Source organism: Rousettus aegyptiacus, unplaced genomic scaffold (genome assembly GCF_014176215.1).
Source record: "Rousettus aegyptiacus isolate mRouAeg1 unplaced genomic scaffold, mRouAeg1.p scaffold_m13_p_12, whole genome shotgun sequence".
Classification (NCBI taxonomy): Eukaryota; Metazoa; Chordata; class Mammalia; order Chiroptera; family Pteropodidae; genus Rousettus; species Rousettus aegyptiacus.
In genome coordinates this window covers 68,925,320-68,934,887 of record NW_023416287.1, presented here as the reverse complement: position 1 = coordinate 68,934,887, position 9,568 = coordinate 68,925,320, and the positions used below count along the sequence as shown (strand labels likewise).

Genomic DNA, 9,568 nt, shown 5'->3' with positions numbered 1-9,568 from the left:
TAGGTTTTAGGTAGCCAATCAACAGAATTTTCTTAATATAAATTTCAGTACATTGTGGACTTCTAAATAACATGTAAATATTTAAGCACATGTTTGTTTAAGCATGTGTATTTCCAACTTCTTCAAAAATTTCAATTACAAAAATTTTTAACAATTAATGAGATCATAACGGACCAAATTGGTGGCATGAATTATTATTTCTTCTCTCCCTTCGCCCACCCTATAGTCTCTCTGAGATCACCATCTATCTGGAAGAGATTTTTTTTTCTGGATTTCCAGTTTAAATCCTTCTGTCAGGAGAATTATCGACCCTCTGTGTCAGACTTAGGGTACAATTTAATGTACCATGTAACTGTCTCATATGTGATTCTCATTCATATTCTCTTTCTCTCTCTCAAGTTGAAAGCAGCAACATCAACACACCTAAAATATGTATCATCTTCAGACATAAATAGAAGATAGTCTCCATTTCAGATTACGTTGAAATGAGTTATGTAGTTGAAAAGGCCTTGTTCTTTTTTTTTTTTTTTTTGCTCAAAAATCAATATAGGTTTAAATCCTGTAGTATAGTGATATTTGTGATCATGTCTTTTGTATATTATAAGTGTAATTTTAAAAATTATTATTATCCTTTGTGGGGACAAAAAGAGTAATTTTTGCCCACCTTTCTAAGGTCTAGTTGGACTAATAATCGAATTAACATGAGAGAGATTAATAGAAGGAAATAACCAAATTTATTATATATTTACAAGAATATGAGATCTGAGGACACATTGGGCAGTTGAGTCTTATATGTCATTCTAGACAAGGAAGGAAAGGCAGGAGTCTGGGGTTTCAAGGGAAAGTGGGCAATTCTCAGGTAAATGAGGCAGAGAAAATATTTGGTAAACAAAGTCTAGCTGGTCCACCCAGAAACAATAGTACACAGAGGGGAATCTAACAAATAGACTTGCTTGGATCCTTCCGGTCTGCCACAGTCAATTCATACTAATGCAGAATGGGGCAAATTCCTCCAAGTGGGGACTCAAGTCCTGCACCGAGAGAATCTTTGATTGTGCACAGGAAAGAATGCAAGGGTATGCCAGAATGAGAGAAAAAGAATTTATTAGAGAAAGAGTAAAGTTCCACAGACAGAGACAGTGGTCTCCTTTCAAAGACAGAGAATGAGAGAGACCCCCAGTGTTCAAGGAATTCAGTTTAACTCTGTTTTCCTTGCCAGGTGTGGGTATACAGCATTAAGGTGAGTCATCTCAGCAGGGATCTTCCTGTAAGTTCCCCCATTGTTTGGCGCCTGCTGATCAACCAAGTTCCCTGTCTAGCAGCATGTAGCACGCTCTGAATACAACTTAGTTTATTATTTAGTTCTCATGCCTCTTCCTTATTCCAATGTATACCGTGGCTCCCTTCCTGAAGCCTTTAGGCAGGTAAAGGGGATGTTAAACAACAACAACAAAATTTTGTGAGTTTCTTGGGCTTTAATTGTTTTCAGCTCAAAATAATCTGCATGCCAGGGTGGCACATTGGGGATACTCATCCTAGACCCCTACATCTTAAACTCCAAGTGTTTGTTGTGGAAGGGTAGCTTTCACATACCTCTTGTCAATGAACCCTCTCAGAGCCGAGAGGTATCACAAATAGCCCTATCCATACTCCCTTTCCCCTCTCATTCTTCGCACATAGGTATATTTTTTTAATTGAAAGAACATTCTTCTCCATTATCTTTCTGTTGGCTGCTCAGTAGTTGTTACCTTCACAGCTTCAAAGACTTTCCTCATCCCCAATAGTGTGATGAAGTCAGATCACATTGGCTCACGATAACCAATTGTTACATATTTAGAAATTTGTGAGCCTATTGTTAGCCATTGTTAAACATAGCCATTACTAAAAATTAACTTAAATTAAAAATAAACTATATTTTAAATCACAGTAATATACAAACTCATAACTTTCTAAATATTTTACATTTTATTGTGAAGTGATCTTCAACAAGAGTGCTGAGACCATTCAATCAGAAAAGAACAGTCTCTTCAACAAATGGTGCTGGGAATACTAAATATACACATGCAAAAGAATAATTATTATCTAAGCTCTTGAGATTATTGACAGACATTTCTTGCATGCGCATTTTGTAAAAACCTCATAGCTATGTGCTATTGTCATCTCTTCCCAGCTCTGTATTCAGTAATGTCATGTTGGAAACCTGAAAGCGACCAAGGTAAAGGACGTACTAAATATCAGGGCTTGATGATTATTCTGTTGATTGTCTATGGTAAGAAAATAATGAAGAAAATGTTAATAATGCAGAATAAACCAAACAGGGTCCTATGTCTGTAATAGTGCACAAAATTGAAAAAAAAATGCTTTCAGTATTATTCTGTTATTCAAGTTAGCAAAGAAGTTGCTGATATGATGAATAAGTGAAGTTTGAACATATATCTTTTCTTGTTTCACTTTCATCTTACTTGTTAACATAAATGAAAATACAAAAAAAAATGTTCATGTCCTAACTACACTAGTTTATCAATTGCCTCTATAGATTTACTAAGGATTCAGAGTCAGCAAAAATCAATAGCAAGATTCTCTGAGAAATGGAGGAGAGAAAAAGGATTTTTCTTTTATACTTTTGGTTTATTGGCTAAGACTCCCTTTCCTCCGTAGTAAATAGAATACAGATTAACAGGAGAAAAACAAATGAAAGTTTAATAACAGCTATACCTCCTGTATACATGGGAAATATCTAGGAAAATTGAGTAACTCCAGGAAATGGCCCAAGCCACACCTTAACTACCATTTTCAGCTAAAGACAAAAGAAAGATGTTGGGGCTGGGGGAAGGCTAGTTATGGGAGGTTACCAGGATAAGGTTGGGGAAGGTTGTTAAGCACATTTAAGTCCTTGCCCTCTTCATTAATAAGAGTTTCTAGAGATTTAGTCATCCTTCACTCTCAGATAGAGGGAGGCACCTTTACAAATGGAGATTTTCCTTTTAAATGTAAATATCACTTACAAAAGGATAACTTCTAATAGTTTTCAGAGCTTCTCCCATGTCTGTTTTTTCTTAATAGGCAGCTCAAGATATTCCTTATGCCAAAGAGGTATATTGGGGTGGCAAATTCTGTTCCCTTTCAGAATCAATGGGCTTATATGGACTTTTTGTTAAATACTGTATATTTTATTATGTTAGTTTTTTGCTGCACATATTTTATATCAGTAAGATTTATACTAAATATAGGTTCACGTATAAATGTATACACTTTTTTTTTCTCAGATAAATGGTTGTTAAACATTTGCAGCATATCACTGCTTACCCCCTATTACGTTAGTTCAGAGTTCCCTCCTCTGGGCTTCTGTGGAACCCAGTACCAATTTACCACACCTTATTTTGATGCCACTTATTTATTTTAACCTCTAGAAGTGAAAAACTCTGTCTTCCATCTTTGTATTCTTACATTTAATGCAGCCTTAAATAAATGTCATGTGTAAATGAATCCCTGCTTCCAGTTTGCAGGTGGAGAAATTAAAGATCAGAAAATTAGGTGATTTGCCTGCCATCACACAGTCAATTACAAGGGTAGGATTTGAACTAGAGGATGAGACTAAGTTGCTCAGACCTAGACAGAGAGGCAAAGGTCCCCAGTATCAAAATCCCATTTTTCTGTTACAGATGATGTGGAGGCGAAGGCACTGTCTCTCATTACTGGAATTCCTACTAATGGCCAGCAGATTGGGGGAGGAGAGACGAAGATTTTGAATTGTGTTCCGGTACTTTTCTGATGCCTCTGGGATTGCACCAAGAAGGCAAATGCATAAGACAAGAGTCAAGCTGCTGAGGGAAAAAAAGGGTTTATCTGCTTACAAATGTCAAACACCAGAGTCTTTCTATTTTGTTGTTACATAGCGTGATGGGGAATGATTGTCTGTCATTCAGTAATCTTAAAGACTCAGACTCAGGGCCAGCAACTTGATTTTTGTGACTGTTCCTAAGAACTCAGTCTGAATCTGAGGGAAGACAGAATCTTGTGAGGCTGAGATGGACTTTTTAAAAATTCTTTGCTTCCCCTTCCCCCTCCTCCCCCGACACGAACACACACCATGTACCTCCTCTGTCTATACCTCTTCCTAAGAAGACAGTAATCAGTAGCCTTATTCAGACACTAGGACACATTTTGCTAAACAATAGATTCAAAGTAGAAACTTCAGGTAACACAAAGGCGGACGAGCTGCACATTTTTCTTCTTTGATAATCAAATCATTATTTTTGTACTCTTAAGGACTATCTGCTTACAGTGGAATTCATCATACAGTTTAGTTTTCTTACCTGATCTTTTTCTTTTCTCTTACAAGCTTCCACTTTCTGACCTATTTGGAATCCCCTTAGCATTCAAATGGTAGCAGTTTGTTTTCCAAGGCTGATTATACTGACAACTCAGAAGGAGGAGAGTTTTTGGTTTTCTAGAATATCTTCTCACCCCTCACTGCCACCCCTCCCCACCAATTTCAGTCTGGATCTCAAGTAGGCACTTTCCTTCTGGATCTTAATTTTGAAGGAGTTGTTTTATTACATGTGCATCACCAGATCAGCTGAACTCTCTGTTGCCCTCCTCTAATTAATTACTGTTTGTAAAGAGCTCAGAAGATGAATAGTGCTATATAAGTGCTAAGTATCATGATTTCATTGTCCTATTTCAGTTCTTGTTGGAATGAAGTATCATCATAATAATCAGCTTGTTGCATTTATAACTCAGGAGGGGGAGAGCCATATAGTAATACTTTTACTAGTTCTATTTCTTAATCTCTGGAGCAGCCAGTGAACTTGCAGTGACCCCCTGGGATCATTCTCAAGCTTCATGTGGTGAGCATCTCTTGAAAAATCAACTCCTTAAACATAAATCAGGTAGAATAGGAGGGGATAGGAGGGGTTTCAAAAGTAGATTATAATAAGTTTGTAATTTTTATTCAAGTGGCATAATGTGGGGGTTCAGAATGAGCCACCCCAAGATGTGCTTCAGTAGTATGCAGATTACTGTGAACGACAGGCAATTTTAGCCTCAAGCTCAAGAGAAACTTCTGCCCCTCTTTTTAACTATATAGAACTTGAATTAGGGGTCTTCCTCATAATAAGAGATTATCAGAGATCACATTTTTTGACCTGCCTAGAGGGCAAGGTAAACATCTATTAATGAAGCATCTGCTCCTCTTATTATTCTGCAATATCCCTTTGAAACCCCTAAGGCACTTTACCTCATCCCTAGCTCAGGGACGTCTTAAATATTCCTGTTCCCTTGCTATCGCCAAACCTTGTGCATGTCGGGTCTCTGACTCTCTCTTATATGTGGGGTTCTCATATTAAATTTGGTTATTTTCTCTTGTTAATTTGTCTGTCTGACTCTGTCTCTGTCTCTGTCTGTCTGTCTGTCTGTCTCTGTCTCTCTCATCTTCTTGTCTTCTGAAGTTTTGCTAGGCAGTGTCTAGGAGATTTCTTGTGTTTGATGTTCTTTTGGTTTCTTTAATTTGTTTATTGTTATCTTTCATCATTCCTAAAAATTCTTTGCTTGCTTGTAAGTTTATAAATACACTAAGACTACAGATAGATTAGGTCAATAGATGGATGGTTGGATGGATGGATGGACAGATGGATGGACAGACAGACGCACTGACAGACAGATGACAGATAAGTAAGTAGCTAAGTATGTAGGTAGGTAGATAGATAGATAGATAGGAAGATAGATAGATAGATATGAAGATAGATAATGTAAGTATATTCCGAGAGTTTTGTTTTTGGCTAGCTGCCTTATTATTATAAACTTTGTAGCTATACTGTTCTATGTCCAAGCTGAATTGTATCACCACTGCCTATGCATGTCAAAAACAGGAATTTCTAATAGACAGAGACATCTAGATGGCTGTGATGATTTTACATGTATGACTGTTTATGTTTTCACCTTTATATTTCTTTGACAGGTACTGATTCAAAGAAGTTTAAAAAAATCAAAAGTAGTTTCTTTTTAAGAGAAAAACTAAGCGTATCCAACTGTTTAAGAAATGAGGGTAAATTTTACCACCTGGAGACTGAGAGAGCTCCTTCAACCATGTTGAGCAGATTGCCATCAAGATTTTGTGTGACTTCTATGAAATAATTTCTCCTCACAAAATTTTTAATTTTCTATCAATAACATAGGATGAGAGAACTAAAGACTTTTAAGTCTTTGCTATACTTTTCAATTATATGAATCTTAGTCATTAAGATAAAGTCTTTAGAGAAAGATCATACATTCAAACCTTCTTAGAGGATACTTCATTGCTGAAAAGGCCATGTGAGGAAACTTAAGTTGCTGAGAACCTTCAGAGTAACCAATGTAAAAGGGTAATATTGATGTTCATCTACTAGCTACTGGTCTAACTCTGGGATCCCCGGACAAGTGTTCCATAATTTGTCTCCAGGTTGCTGTTGCATCCAAGTGTGTCTAAATCTGGTAGAAACAAGTTATGGCACACACGGCACTGAGAGCATGGCATGCCAAATGTTCAGGTGAAAGTCATCACCCCACATGTTATAATGGATGTTTCAGATAGAATTCTAGATTCAAAATTTTATTTGGGAGTAAGTAGTCCACAACCAGCTTTTTTCTATCTCAGCAATATACACTAAGGTATCAGTAATCAATAAGTTCAAATAATTTGTAATGCAAGACTAACTTCATTTGGAAACAACCATTATGAGGGCTAATATGATGATAACTAGGATCAAGTGGAGGTCAGACTCCAAATAAATCATAAATAGATTCAGAACCCTAGACCTCCTCTCTCCTATTAAAAGAATATAAACTGTACAGAAACTTTCATAGTGATTTCCAGGCCTATTTTTCTTTCTGCCACCTTTTTGTTCCTATCAACCTGGACCATTCTGACTATTGAACATGTCGAATTTTATTACTGTACTAAAGTCTTTCTTGTGAGTTGCCATTTGGGATTTTGTTGTTGTTGTTTGGGAAGAAGCACATAAAACCCATAAAGTACCATCCAAGAGCCACCTCCCCCCTTTCCCTAGAGCAAGTGAGGAGGAGCAGGCTGGGGCCCTTGAAATCTCTTCTAAGAAAACAAATGCTTGTGTAATTATGGCCCTGCCCAGACCCTGTCAGTTCAAAGCTTACCAGGCTGCTGAGTGGGATTTCTTCCCTTTTCAGAATTTTAGCCAGGGGCAAACTCAAAGTTTGCATATCTGACTCTCAGACTCACAATGGGTAGGGTAAGGTAAGAGATGTATTATCTGTAGCCTCAAGCTTGGCTAGAAACTAAACTCCACGTGAGCACATTTTTGCATTTGTCCAGCTATCTACAGGTTACCCTTCTTAATTTCAAATCTGTTTTCTGATTTAAAATAGGACAAAATAATACTTCATTGTGCAATTATGAGATACATACATATGAAATTCATAGGAAAATTAAATTAAATGGACACATATATGTGATATGGAGAAACTTAAAAACAAAGTCTCAGGTTTTTTTTTTTTCATTTAAAAATTTATTTAGCTATTACGAGTTTTAAAATACATGCACAGAAACACACAAATACATACATACTGGGTAAGTGCCTGGCTTATAATATGTGCTTAATAAATAGCCGTAAAAACATTAATCCTCATTACATAGTAGAAGTATTGATAATACTAGGGGAAAAACAGAAAAAAAGCAAACATTTGGGATAAGAGAAAAAAGTGGAATAAAAGTAGAAAGAATGAAAAGATGATAGTATTGTAAAAGAAAGAAACGGGCTTAGTGAGTATTACCATAAAGAAAAAGGGGAAAAAGGGAAGATCACCATACATGTACATGTCCAGTGGTGAGAAGACCATTTTGTGGGGAGATTAATGGGAAACAATGCCACCAGAGTTAAAAGCAAAGCTCAGGCAAGATATCACATTGCAGGGACTCTGATTATTAATTCTATTGGATAATCCAAGGGACATATTTGTTGTAATTCTAAATCTAGGATGCAAGAAATTTGATATCAGCATTAAATGAGAAGATAAATTGAATTTGTTATAGAGACAGTGTCAGAAGTAAAAAGGACCAGTACCGTTCAGAGAACTTTGTGATGAGTCTACTGAACAGGCCAAGGCTAAAGACCCTGTTCACTCACTTGAGGATGAAGCAGTGCCTATGGGCACTTTTTATTTAAGAACTGAAATGAGTTATAGCTGCACAGAGGACATCTAAAGATCAGCTACTGATGAAGTTCAAGAAATCATTTAAGTAAAAGGTACAATCTGGTAAAAGGTTTTAGGTCTAGGGAATAAATACTATCTGTAAAGGGAACTTTGGATAGCTTCTGGGGACAAAAAGAACACATCTATCTAAACTACACAAGAAAACGAAATAATGAAAGGAGACCAAGGACAAGAAACAGATTCCAGGACTCTTGATGGGAGGGAAAGAAAAAAAAAAAAAGCTATGGATTTGGTAGCATCTGCTCAAATAAATGCTGAAAATTTTCTGGAAATGTTATTAACATATTCATTGGCTTGTTAATTCCTTTAATGGACAACACTGAGTACCTAGTGGATGTTGGTTTCTGTGATAGTTTCTAGGAATGCAAACTCTCTCCCTAAACAACAAATAAATAAGTAAATAATATAGTCCCCTGCATTTAAGGACCTCACAGTTCAGTGATAACATTCTGCTATGAAAAGCCTATGAGAGTTTTAGATAATAGGAATGAGGATAATAAGGATGCATCAAGTTGTGAAGTGGAAGAAGGGTGAAAAGGCAGAGTACTTGGAAACAAACAAATGTAGGAACCTGGAGAGGGTTGGTGATAGAGAGAGAGCCCCCTCCTTCTTTTCTCTCAAAGTAGTCGATCTGAACTTTAAGCTTCAGGTAATAAGGAAACATATTCATAGAATGAATGCATAGCAAGTACAAAGAAAATAAAAACAATTATACTAAAGTAGATGGGACCAGGTATGAGAAAGAGGAAGAATAGAGAAATAGGTGACAGTATAGCAGACAGTTAACCATGACAGGAAGAAGCAGAAACACAGGATTTAAGATGTCTCAGTTACACTCTACATTACAGAATGTGATTACCAATGAATGAATTAATTAAGGTGAGTGGAACTTGATGATCGATATCTTCAATTGGTATCTTTCGCTTAAAAGTAGCAGAATGTTAGGCAATATCTTATGTAGCTCAGACACATTATCTCATGAACCACAAAATCTGCAACAGATGACTTCTAGGCTGATAAGAAAGTATAACTCGATGGAGCTAGCCTGTCAGGGCTCAAATTCTAGCTGTGCCACTGACTAGCTATGTGACCACTGGTAAACTACTTAACCCCTTGTTCTTTACTTTCCTCAGATGTAAAATATAGAAAATAGTTCTTTAAAAACTTAGGGTCATGTACAGAATTAGAGTAAATGTGTAGAGTAAAAATAATTGGCATTTTCTGACTATGGCCATACTACCCTGAACAAGCCCGATCCCGCCTGATCTCAGAAGCTAAGCAGGGTCAAGCCTGGTTAGTGCTTGGATAAGAGACCATCTAAGAAGACCAGGTGCTGTAGGCA

At 36.7% G+C, this 9,568-nt stretch overlaps 1 pseudogene; it reads left to right on the top strand.

The window, feature by feature from the left end:
• The first annotated feature begins 9,449 nt into the window (after positions 1 to 9,449).
• On the top strand, positions 9,450 to 9,568 carry LOC118610601 (annotated as a pseudogene).